Below are 13,027 nucleotides of genomic sequence, written 5' to 3' on the forward strand. Positions count from 1 at the left end.
TTCTTCCTTCTCTTTCTTTCTTCGTATAATTTGACGGATATAGAGACGTATGCCATGAGAGGGAGCAAGTCAGGAGGAAGGGAGGACATGTTTCTAAGGGGGAGTGGTGCTAATTGACCCTAGGTGGGGGCGGTTATGGTTACTGTTACAGCAGAGGTCCTGTGGAGAAAGGACTGTGATGTCTAACTTGGCATTTGCTCTTTCATTTCATTTTATTTTTTTCTGATGCCCCTAAGTCATGAAATGCTACCTGCCCTTCAGAAAATTGTTAGTCATTTGTCCCAGGCTGCAGTAATGTTTACAATGCCTTCATAACGTCAAAAGACTTTGACGAATATAATTTCCAGTTGATCTCTACCCTGCTTCCGTGACTGTTTCCTTGGGGGCATGTTCCTGCTGTCATAACACTTTCATCTCAGCACCTAGAGTACCACTTGCCCTTGTTTCTTTGTAGCAGGTCCCATACTATCACGTGTACACCGTGTGGGGCCATTTTTGGTCAAAATTGCTTGCTAGAACACAAAATAGGCCAAAGAGGGGATACCACCCATTACAGACTGCTTTCAAGTAGAGAGGTGCAGTGGAGCGCCCATTGGATAAGCGTATTTGGCAGTGTGTGTGCTCATTACCCAAAGTTGTATAGTACTTTCTGCCATGCTTGCCCTCCTTGGTTGAGGCCACCTATCAGCACTCATTGCAGGGAAAACATGTATAAGCAGTATACTGTATTCGGAGTTCAATATTGAACATGTTTAGAGATAGCATTAAATGCATCGTAGTGTTAAAACAGCATATGTGTATATGGTAAATTTGATCATTCTGCCATGTTTCAACAAAACTGATTATCCAAACTGAGTAATTACTGATAACTACTGTCTTTGACTAATATTCTGTAGGGTAATCTGCTGGGTGAAAGGCTTAAAAATCATAAAATATGCAGAGAAGTTAAATAGAAAAGAGTAGAGTATGCATTGAACCAAAAAGGAATAATTTGAAAGTTACAAAATTCTTATCGTAGGTATACAATTAGAGTAGTATGTGGTAATGTAAGTGTATTATCCTAGGATGCATAAGATCCATGACCACCATCTAGAAGCCAGGAGGGAATTCTTTGATTCTGTCTTTATTAGTTATAAAGCTATTTTCAGGAGAAATGTTTTGAAGCATGACCTGTTCCATACTCCTGATCTCTTACAGCCCTGTGCTAAGTTGACCTCAGCAAGGAGGGCAGGGAGCTGAATGGTTTTCCATTAAGTTTTTTCAGTTCATTACTCTGACTTGCAGTTAATTAACTGGTTTTGTGTCATCGCATTTCTACTTCAAACTTACAAAAGAACAGCTTTGCTTGGAATTCACATTCTAGGTAATTTTCATAGCACTGCATTAAATTATTAGATGGACTTGGAACAGATTCGGGAAACATTGAGCCTGAGGTTGTCTTTCCTTCCCCCCACTTGGCTGCTAGGATCTACAGACTTCTGGGCACAGATGAGGCTTGCTTTCTGGTGGGAGTGTTGGCAGAAAAAACCAGAATAGGGCTTTCTCCACTGGGAACAAAGACAGGAGAGCTGCAGACCTTGGGGAGACTTTCACTTTGAAATTCGTGGACTTTCTGAATGGAAGTTTGATATGGGCCCCACCAAAGTGTGTCAGCTCTCCCTGGCCTCCAGTAGGCTGAGAGCAGCTAAGCAGCCTGAATATTTCCTACTGCGTGAGAAGGAGAGAATTCAGGAAGACCATATCCGGAGAAGCTTCCTGCAAACTTCCTCCAAGGAATTCACAACTCGCCTGCTTCACATTCCATCCCTGGCATTTCTGAGGTCTCATAGTAATTGCAGCATTGTTCTTAGTGTCAAACAACTGGAAACAAAGTGCACACCGCTTTAGGGGATCGGCGGCTCAGATTGTAGCATACACACACCGTGGAGATTGAACCAGCCACTTCATAGAAAGAAAGAACTTAGATGCATGCCAATGAATGCTGAGGCCCACTTCTCCCAGCCAGTCACTGGGCAAGGTGGGGATGCTTGGGCCTGTACATTCCTGGCTGATGTGGGATTCCTCTGACAGGAAACATTTTCTTAGGGACACCCCATCAGTCTGGCTGAGGCTTTCTCGGGACTGAACTGCAGTCTGAGGTCCAGCCTTCTTTCCTTTCACAGGTGTTGGTCTCGGGTCTTGGTCAAAAGACCCTCACTGCCAACTCCTGCTTCTTCCCCTCTATTCCTCACAGGCCTTTTCTCCCAGTAAGTCTCTTGTGTTTAGTTCAACATGCATCTGTTTCTTGGCAGACTGGAACTCATCCAATCTATGATGCAGTGAGGAGACAAAAATCTCTTCTGTGATATTTCTGCCTAAAATGCCTGATGTGACTCTCTTTATGAGGAAACACCAGACAAACCCAAACTGAGGTACCTTGTGAAAGCAACTGGCCTGTAGTCTCGAAAGCTGTCAAGATTGTGATATAAAATGACTGAAAAACTGTTCCAGGTTGAAGGAATAAGAGACGAGATAACTTAATGCAATGTGTGATCCAGTATTGAACTTGTTACAGAGGATATTATTAAGATAATTGGAAAACTTGAACTGGTTCTTTTTGTTCGATGGTGGTAACCATCTTGATGGCATGGGAGAAAATGTTCACTGGAGAATTCAGGGCTAATCAATTGGTCATCATGTCTGAAACCGGGTTCAGAAAGATAAAGATCTTCGCACTATTCCTGAAACTTGCCTGTAAATTTGAAATTCTCATCTTTCAAAAAGTAAATGTGGGATATGGAGAATGGACTGAGAGGGACCAAAGAAGGAAAGTCTGGAACAAGTCGGAAGTCTATTGCAGATGTCCAGCTAAGAACGAGTGGGCCGGCAGGGTTGGTAAGCAAAGAGAGATTCAAGGCAGACTTAAGTGATAGAAGTCACTGGACTCATTAATGAATTGGACATGGGGGATAAGGAAAAGAGGTAGTAAAGGTAATTTTTTGTTTCTGGCTTTAGCAACTGAATGGAGGCTAGCCACTCGGTGTAGGTAGCAAGGAAGATGAAGGGAATAATAGGTTTGGGAAGAAATTCAGGAGTTCTCTTTTAGATATGTGATAATTAAGAATCCTGCTGTTAGGGGCGCCTGGGTGGCGCAGTCGGTTAAGCGTCCGACTTCAGCCAGGTCACGGTCTCGCGGTCGGTGAGTTCGAGCCCCGCGTCGGGCTCTGGGCTGATGGCTCAGAGCCTGGAGCCTGTTTCCGATTCTGTGTCTCCCTCTCTCTCTGCCCCTCCCCGTTCATGCTCTGTCTCTCTCTGTCCCAAAAATAAATAAACGATGAAAAAAAAAAAAAAAAATTAAAAAAAAAAAAATTAAAAAAAAAAAAAAAAAAAAAGAATCCTGCTGTTAGCAGGCAGTTGGTTATATGGGTCGGGAACTCAGAAGTCTGGGGCAGAGATGTAAATTTAGTAGTTAACGGCATATAGAGCCATTGAGATGGATGGGATCACCTGCGGAGAAGACATTAAAGAAAGTCCCTAAATTAAACCCTGATGACCTCCAAAATTTACAGGTGAGTTAGAAGAGGAACTGCAGCTAGGGAGACCAATTATGATGAAACAAATTTAAATAATTACTCATCTGTCCCAGACTTTTAAGATGGGATATAGGTAGGATTCTGCATGTTTATTCAAAAGGAAGGCATGCCAGAGTGCTGGATTTGTTGGCTCCTACCTCAGAAAATGTTCTCTACTAGAGTTTTCCCTTAGGCTACATGGGCTGACCATTCCTGCCTTCCAGCACCATCCTTCTTTGTAATAATAGTGGCTGAAAACAAGCTGAGCTCTAAAGGTGGTTAAATTTGCACTTGTATTAGGCTCACTCTTTATAAGAACTTTGGGAATTACTGTTTCTCCTGGGTCTCATTAGAAGCTTCCTAGGTTTAACAAACAGATACCTAGTTGACTTATTACATATATAAGGGAGAAGACTATTCTCATTTTCAATTCACTATAATTGTTACGATCAAAGGGAATTGTAATGACAGTTTTCTTAAATACAGTTAGCTTAAGGCTACTTAAGTATTCTTTCAGAAAACATTCTCATTTAAAAATTTTTAACTCTGGGCCAGGAACCCTAGGTGGCTCAGTCAGTTAAGCGTTTCAACTCTTGATGTTGGTTCAATTCATGATCTCATGGTCTTGATATGAAGCCCTGTGTTGGGCTTTGCCCTGGGCTTGGAGCGGAGCCTGCTTAAAATTTTTTCTCCCTCTCCCTCTGCCCCTTCCCCGCTGGTGCTCTCAAAAAAAAAAAAATAAATAATAATAATAATAATTAACTCTGATTTGTGTCTGAAAGATATAAACATATGTAGATTGATTTTATGTATTTTTATATGTTTGCTGTTACACAAATTCAATAAAAATAGCCAACATTCTCTAGATAAAGATAGGTGGTAGTTCTTTTTTGGGTACCCCAGTAATAGATGAGTAGGAAAGCAAAAACTAAGTAGGCAGGAAAACAGTTCCTTAGGAGTGAAAAAAAAGGGGGGGGTGATCTTGATGACATTTCGATGAGGGGTTTTTTAAGAAATCATTATTTATTTTGAGAGAGCATGTGCACAAGTGGAGACGGGGCAGAGAGAGAGAGAGGGAGAGTGAGAATCCCAAACAGGCTCCGTGCTGTCCGCGCAGAGCCTGATGCAGGGCTCCATCCCAGATGCTTAACCAGCCGAGCCACCCAGATGCCCTAGTGAGAGCATTTCTAGGAAAATGTCACAAATACTCATAGTGATCAAGAAATCCCTTCCAGGGCCCTGTAAGGTGTGTACTTTGTATAACCCCTACTCAAGATTGCCTTGAGAGCTCTCGAGAGAGCTGACGTTGAAAGACTTAAAGCGTTTCACTTAATCTGTCAGTTTAACAGAGTTCTATCTCAGCTCTGCCATTCGCTAGGGAGAAGCTTCACTAAATGGACTTTGGTTCTGACTTTTCCCCAGGTTCCTATTCTTTGTCCTTCTCACATTTATAAACGAGCCTAGCTAGAGTTCTTTGCTCCCGACCCTCTAAAGCGTTAATAGTGGAATCAGGAGTAGTAGTGGACTGAGTTACTCGAATGGTATTTGCCATTGCACAGAGCAAAAGAAGGGGCCAACTGGACAGTCTTTCTTCCACGTCACCAGTCTATACGTGATTGCTTTTCTCCTTTTTCCCAGAGTTGACCAAGGGCCCTGAATAGGGTTCAGCTGAAGCAGATACATGGAGATAACATCTTCCATGAGGTCTTAGAGATCCTTACTAAGGCACACCGTTCTCTTGTTTCACTCTCACTCCTCAGAGGCATCTATTTGTCTTGTTGTCTGCCTTGTTCATCACTGCATTGCCAGCACCTGCAAGAGTGCCCTGCACCCGGTAGATGCATTATAAATATTTGTTGACTTACTGAGTAGTCAAAGCAGCATAACCTTGTGTAGATTGTGTAGCAAGGTTATGACTTGATTACATCACTGGATTTAATAAATATTCCAAAAATGTTGGCTCTAAGTCGTTTTTCGCTTTTTATATGTTATATAAAAGCCAGAGAATACAATATAATACTCAAAATTATGCTATACCAGAGGATATTTCTTTTGCTGGACTACTGAAAACAACATTTAACTTCTTGTGAATTCAATAACGACTTTCTGAATATTTTTAAAAATTCATCAAGGGATATTATAGAGCTCAGTATAATGGAAATAAATAGTCATTCGGTCTAGAAATTCATTTTCTTACTTTACCTTCAGTAATTCAAGTGTTCATATATTTAAAATCTACTTTTATGTGAGAAATTTTCATATTTCTTAAAAATGGAGCAATTTCATGATTAATGTATTTATGTTGTGAAAGAAGCAGGTGGGGGGGGGGAGAGAAATGTGAGTGAATTGCCTATTTGTGTCCTTTGCTGAGGTTTCTAATACAGCGCTTCTCTGCCATTGATAGGCAATTGCAAAATGTTTACCCTTTGATATTTGTAGAAGTATTTTTCCCAATATGTTTTCATTTTACTGATGACTTACACATACCTGAACATTTAATTAGAGATCCTTATCTAGTTGTAGGAAATAATGGAGATCCCGTGTTCCCTTCACTCAGTCCCTTCCAGTGGTAGCATCTTGCAGAACGATCAGTATAGTATCACAACCAGGGTATTCATATTGATGCAGTCAAGATATAAATGAGTTCTATCCCAAGGTCCCTCATTTTGCCCTTTTATAGCAACACTTGCCTCTTGTCCCTACCCCACACCTAACCCTGGCAAGCATTAATCTGGTCTCCATTACTACAACTTTGTCATTTCAAAATTGCCAATGTAAACGGAATCATACAGTATGGAATCTTTTGGAACTGGCTTTTGTGTTTTTTTTTTTTTTTAACTCAGCATAATTTTCTGGAGATTCATCCAGATTGTGAATAATTGGAAAAGAATTCAGCCTCACTAATAATTAAGGAAATGTAAATGAAGACGATGATGGTGCTATTTTGTTAAACCATCAAAGCTTAAAAAACACACACACACAAAAAAGGGTGCCTGGGTGGCTCAGTTGGCTGAGCGTCCGATTCGATTTTGGCTCAGGTCATGATTCCAGGCTCATGGGATGGAGCCCCAAGTCGGGCTCTGTGCTGAGTGTGGAGCCTGCTTAAGATTCTCTCTCTCTCCCCCTGCTCCTCTCCCCTGCTTATGCTTTCTCTCTCTTTCTATAAAGTAAAATACAACGCAAACGCTCACACACACATGATAACATCAAACGTGTGCAGCGTTGGAGGAAAATGTACACTGTAGTAAAAGCAGTAAGAGCTAATCTTGATTGAGCACCTATTATATGCTAGACAAGGTTCTAAGCGTTTTACCTGTATTAATCTATCTAATCACAACAACTCTAAGAGGTAAGTGCTATCATTATCTCCATCTTATAGATTAGCAAACCTAGCACTGAGAGGTTAAACTAATTTGCCCAAAGTCATGGCATGTGTAAATGGCAGGGCTAAGACTCAAACACTTATTTCCTAGTTGTTTTTTTTTTTTTAATAATAGATCTGCATTATTTGTAACATCAAAAATTCATTTGTTTACAATTAAAATGATGCTCCCCTAAGGTAGCAACCAAATGTTCTGGCTTCATAATTAGCTCAATACTCCACTTCATCTCGTGCTTCCTACAGTGCCACACCAACCAACCCAAATTGGGACTATCTCTACTGAAAATTATATGTAAGTTATTTCTATGTAACCGATAATTTTAAATATATTTTCCTCTTGATTGTTTCCAAAGATCTGAAGTCATGGCTGTCAATAGCTAATAAGTGTATTATAAAATAAAATGTATGAACATCTTACTTGGTGTATTTCTTAAGTTCCAGGATATCTGAGGCATCTACAGTAAAAACAAGTTTATAAGGCTTATTTTTTTAAAAAAAAAAGAGAATTTATTTTAGATCTATAGAGTCAGATTTCTAGAAACGAGAAAAGAAGTCAACTGTCCTGCAGGTATCATTCTCTCAAAATGTTTTAAAACTGTATGTGTTCTTTGTGGAACCAGAATCCATGCTAACTAAATGGGTTCTGAATAATCAAAAGTATTGCAATTACGTAACTGATTTCTGAGTATGGTCAACGGCACACGGGAGTTTATATAGATTATGTTAATGATTTAATATCTGTCTACATTTATAATAAAATAAGCTATTAAATTTACCATTTTCCCACTGATAATAGAAATTAGTGAAAGGCAAACAATGTTCTTCATTGCACTTCTGTCACTATGGTTGATTTGCTTCATTCTAAAAGTGTTCTGTTTTTAAAATTTTTTTAAGTTTACTTATTTATTTTGAGAGAGACAGAGACAGCACGAGTGGGGGAAGGGCAGCTAGAGAGGGAGAGAGAGGATCCCAAGCAGGCTCTGCACTGCCAGCACAGAGGCCGATATGGGGCTCGACCCCACGAAGCCATGAGATCATGACCTGAGCCAAAACCAGGAGTTGGACGGTTAACCAACTGAGCCACCCAGGTGCCCCTAAAAGTGTTATTTTCTTTCTAGTTTTAAAACTTTTTGATAAGAATGTTAATCAGAGGAGGAAGAAAGTTACATGAATGGCTTAACATTACTCAAAATAAATTCTTTATTTTCCTAAATTTAAAAATACTGTTTCATGATTACTATGGCTTATCTGTAGGTTGTGATTAAAATTTTGACACAGCATTTATGTTTCCAGGTAAAAGTGTTGCCTATATGAGCTGAATATTATTGTCATCATTATCCACATAACTGGGCAGGTGTATTGGCAATGTAGCCAATATGAACACGTTAAAAAAAAAAGTCACTAAAATGTCTGTGACTCAGAGCACATCTAAACAATTCCTATTTAACATGTCACACGATAGCTCTTGCTTCAGATTCGTGTACTTATTACTGTCACTCAAAATAACGACAATAAATGTATTCTAGTATTTTGACCCTAGTGCCATTATAAATTAATATTGAAATTTGTTCATCTTGGATTTTCTTTTTTGTGCTTCTTGTGATTTGTATTATCCCAGAGCAGAATTATTAGGTTATTTTATAAAAAGATTTCTTTCTAGAAAATTCTCCATAGGGAAAATATAAAGAACTCAAAATAATTCTCAGCAGATTTCAGATATAGATTATATGTTCTAATTTTATCCATTGGGAAATAAAGTACTAACTAAATTTGCCCTTCACCCACAGAACGTATGAATTGGCTAAATGAGATGCTAATTATATTAATAAAATAGAGATAGTCTGAGAATTAAATCCTATTTAAGTATTATCCCTCCTTTATATTAACAAGTATCTGTTTAGTTCATATATTATGGCCTTGTTCAAGATAAGTAAATTTATTTCTTAACTTCATTAAATTCACGTTCAGACTTATAAAATTTTCACATTAAGTTGCTATATTGCAAAGCCCAAATTATCTTAGATTTTTAACAAGAAAATACTGTTATGGTCAAAATAAATAATTCAAATCATGTTTATTTTAATGTAGAGAATAGATTCATTTCTGAAATAGGGATCTGTGCTGTAAATCCTGTAAGTTCGATCCTGTTTGCCCATTGAATTCTATTATGTATTTGGAATTATTCTTTGGAAAAATGTACGCCACAATCTATTTTAGCTATGATAACTGCTCTTAGGAGCAGAGTAGGGACATTTCCATGGTAACAATGTAGCATTTTCTCCAGTGACCCACCCATCTCCTGGGAAGGTCCTGTACTTCTTTATTCCATATGATCTGGCTTCCTCCTCTTTGGATAGTCCCAAGGTAACAGCTAACAGTTTTCGAGCTCCTACTGAGCACCAGGCACAATTCTAAGCACTTTACAGGGATAATTGAAACCTGTGAGATAGAATTTATTAGCCTCCTTTGCAAATGAGGAAACTGAGGAGCAGGGAGCTCTCATGGCTTAGGAGGTGCTTGAGAACACAGTTTGAGTCCAGAGCTGAAATTAAGACCACTGTGCTATATTGCCTTCCCATTTTCTAGACTAGAGCTTGTGCTAAGGTATGGGTCTCCTCAGCCCCTGGGTTTGCTGGAAGGACTGGTAGCCCAACACCCCAGTCTGTTCTCATGGTCATGAACAGCTTCACCCACTTATACCAGTGCTACACAAAGATGACTGTTTTCTATGTGTGCCATAGTGTGAAAGTATTTGACAAGCACATCACCCTAGAGCAAAGTAAATACTTAGAGATAAACATAATAACTGTGTTTCCTAATTTGTAACTGACTTTAAGATAAAGTTTCAGATTCAACTGTTTTTTGACCAGAGATCACATGTCCACCTTACATAATTCTACTTTATGTTGCTTCCTGTCCAACTATTATAAATGCAAAAAGGTTTGAGAGCAAAGGCTAATCATTTCTTCCATTGATATTTTGTTATAATTTGTATTAATTGTTCTTCCCTGCACATTAGGCAACATTAACCCTGGCTAGAGTTCCCATGAAGTCCTAACATCATTAAAACTGACGTTATTTAATTATTATTGATAATTCATTTTTGACTGTTTATTTGGGCTGCCTGCTTCCCAATTAATTGAATTGACAGATATTTCACCTTGAATGTTGAGATATGACAAAACACAAACCATAAGGGTGCATAAGGCTGCATAAGGTTAATAAGGGAATGCTTTTTGAAGAAAGGATGTGCAGGTTTAAAAAAATAGGAGGACGAAAATAAGTATGTTCTTGCACAAGAGCTCTTGTGTAGCAACTAAAGTGACTTTGGAGATTTCACATCACTTCAGTACCAGAGTGAAATAAAGACAAAATAGTTTGGAATCCCTGGGAACCTTAGAAACAGCTCAGAATGAACCCAACTGATAATCAATCCCAACTGGCTTAAAATATAGACACATGCACTCAAATGTTTTCATTGTGTTTAAAATGATGTGTTCACAATTCATTAATCATGGAACCTCATCTGGAAGTGTGGTTTGTGGTTTTCCATATTTTACCTCAAGAAGTTTTTGGGTAAAGATAAACATGTTGCAGAGGACTCAACGAGGCAAAAAAATCCATTTCCTCTTGATTGCAATAGCCAGCAAATGATTGCCCACTTACACATGTCCAATCTTGTTTAGTAACTTGGCGGGGGCCATCTTTGGAGCTTTGACTATTTGTCATCTGGTCTGGGTAACTGATTCCATGTGAAATAGCAGCGAAGAGGAAGCAAAGGTGGTTTTGGAGCTGGAAGCCTCACTAATTCAGTGGTAACAGGCCATTGTCCAGGAAAGTATTACCAGGCAGAGGAGCTGGTGGGGTGTGTTTGGGGTCAAGACGATGAATTCTTTGGAGAACATGGAGATCTGAAGGAACCAGGAGGAGATTCAAGGGACAATTTCATGAAGGCAATCGAAAATGTTTGCGGGGATCATGTGAAAAGATTAGCACTAGAAGTTTTCAGTAGGAGATATCTACACGTAGCATTAGGGTTGAAAGAGACATTCTCTCTAAGAAAGAAATGACAAGGATAAACTGAAGAGCCTCATCACATTACTGGGATAACCAACTTCACAGGAGGAGAAAGGCTGGTGACAAAGGCTGACAAGGGCGACACGGGCCACCTTGATGTTCCTGAACCCACCAAGCATAGCCCCTCTTCATCCTCAACCTGGAATGCTCTCCCCACAGAGTTGGAGGGCTTCCTTTGTGCTCCCATTAATACTCTGTATCTGTTTCTAATGCTACATTCACCACAGATGACAATTACCTGTTCAGGTTTCTTTCTCACCTGCTACGCAGTAGATCTTCATTGACTGAATGAACTAGATGAGTGGAATGAGAAGAGACTGTGCTCAGGCCACATGTCAGAAATCAAGATCTTGGCGTTCTCATAAATTGGTCAGATGGCATGTTATCTCAAGGAAAAATAACTGAATGTCCATTGTGTGTCAGCCATTCCTGGAAAAGGCCAGAAATTTTTAAACAATGTCAATAAGACTCTTCATTTCTTGGCTCTGGTTTTCTAGGTACTGGCCTCATCTTCATGAAGGCAGGCTTTCCCTAAGTAACACCAAGTTAACATTCACTTCTCCAAAATGACGCTGTCTCTGCTGGGGTTGCTTTCCTACCTCTGTGAGTCTAGAGCATGTGGAGCCCCTGATGGACCACCCAGGGGAGTGGTGGGGACAATTTTGAAAATAGAAGAAGATATGGGGGCAAAAAAAAATACAAAAGTAAGTCCATTCAGCAAGCATACAGAGGCCATCGAGTGAAACAACAGTAGGGGGCAGAAGGGAAAGGGAATAAATTAATTTTCCCCCCTCCTCTTACTGTCAAAATTACAAAATTACTGTCAGAAAGATGCTGAGCCCCAACATTGTCTTTGCAGTGTGTTTGAGATTCTGTAGATGGAGGAGAGTCACAAAAGCATCAGCTGAGAATAAAGCTACTTTGTAGCGTTAGAACATTGAGCCTCAGTATTTGTTTTTATTTAAAACTTGCTTTAGGTTTGATGTGACAATATTTATTAAATGTGAAAATATTATAAACTTTAAAAAGTTCTCTAAAGTTCTAATATATATTTTTAATATTATATATAAATATTAACATCTGTATAATGATATAAGTATAGCCTGTTTCTTTTTTTTTTAATTTTTTAAATGTTTATTTTTGAGAGAGAGAGAGAGGCAGAGCATGAGTGGGGAGGGGTAGAGAGAGAGGGAGACAGAATCTGAAGCAGGCTCCGGGCTCTGAGCTGTCAACACAGAGCCCAATGCAGGGTTCCAACTCATGAACTGCAAGATCATGACCGGAACTAAGTTGGACGCTTAACTGACTGAGCCACCCAGGAATCCCTATAGCATGGGCTTTGTAAATAGACGCAGGTTCAAACCCCGCTCTATCATTTGCTATTTGTGTGAGGCTGAGACAGATGACTTAAACTTTTTATCTCATTCTCTTTGGTATTTACCTTAGGGGTTAAACAGGAGAATGCACTGGAAAAGCATTTAGCTTGTATTGTATTTCTGAAATAATACCAGTAGGTATTATTGGCATTATTTTTGTGGCTTAAGGATTTTTTTATTGTGGTGAAACATTCATACCATGAAATTTGCCACTTGTAACCATTTTCTACTGCATACAGTTAAGGGGCAGGAAATATATTCACGTTGCTGTGTAACCATTACCACCGTCCATCTTGAAAACGTAATCTTCCCAAACTGAAACTGTACCCATTAACCAGTTAACTTCCCATTTCTCTCTCCCCTCCAGACTTTGATAATGCCATCCTACTTTCTCTCTGTCTTGAGTTTGCCTATTCTCCATACTTCGTGGAAGTGGAAACAGCATTTGTCCTTTGGTGTCTGGCTTATTAAAAATTTTTTAAAAATTAACAGTAAAAGCTAAATCCATGCTTTTTAGCCATTGATTCCTGGTGTTTCTGTACTACATGGGCCACATTCAAAAGGCCTAACTTCTGCCACCCTCCTGGTAGTATTTGCTAATTAAGGCACAATCTCAGTAGGAAAGTCTCTTCAGTGCCTCT

This window comes from Leopardus geoffroyi, chromosome C3 (genome assembly GCF_018350155.1).
Source record: "Leopardus geoffroyi isolate Oge1 chromosome C3, O.geoffroyi_Oge1_pat1.0, whole genome shotgun sequence".
Lineage (NCBI taxonomy): Eukaryota > Metazoa > Chordata > Mammalia > Carnivora > Felidae > Leopardus > Leopardus geoffroyi.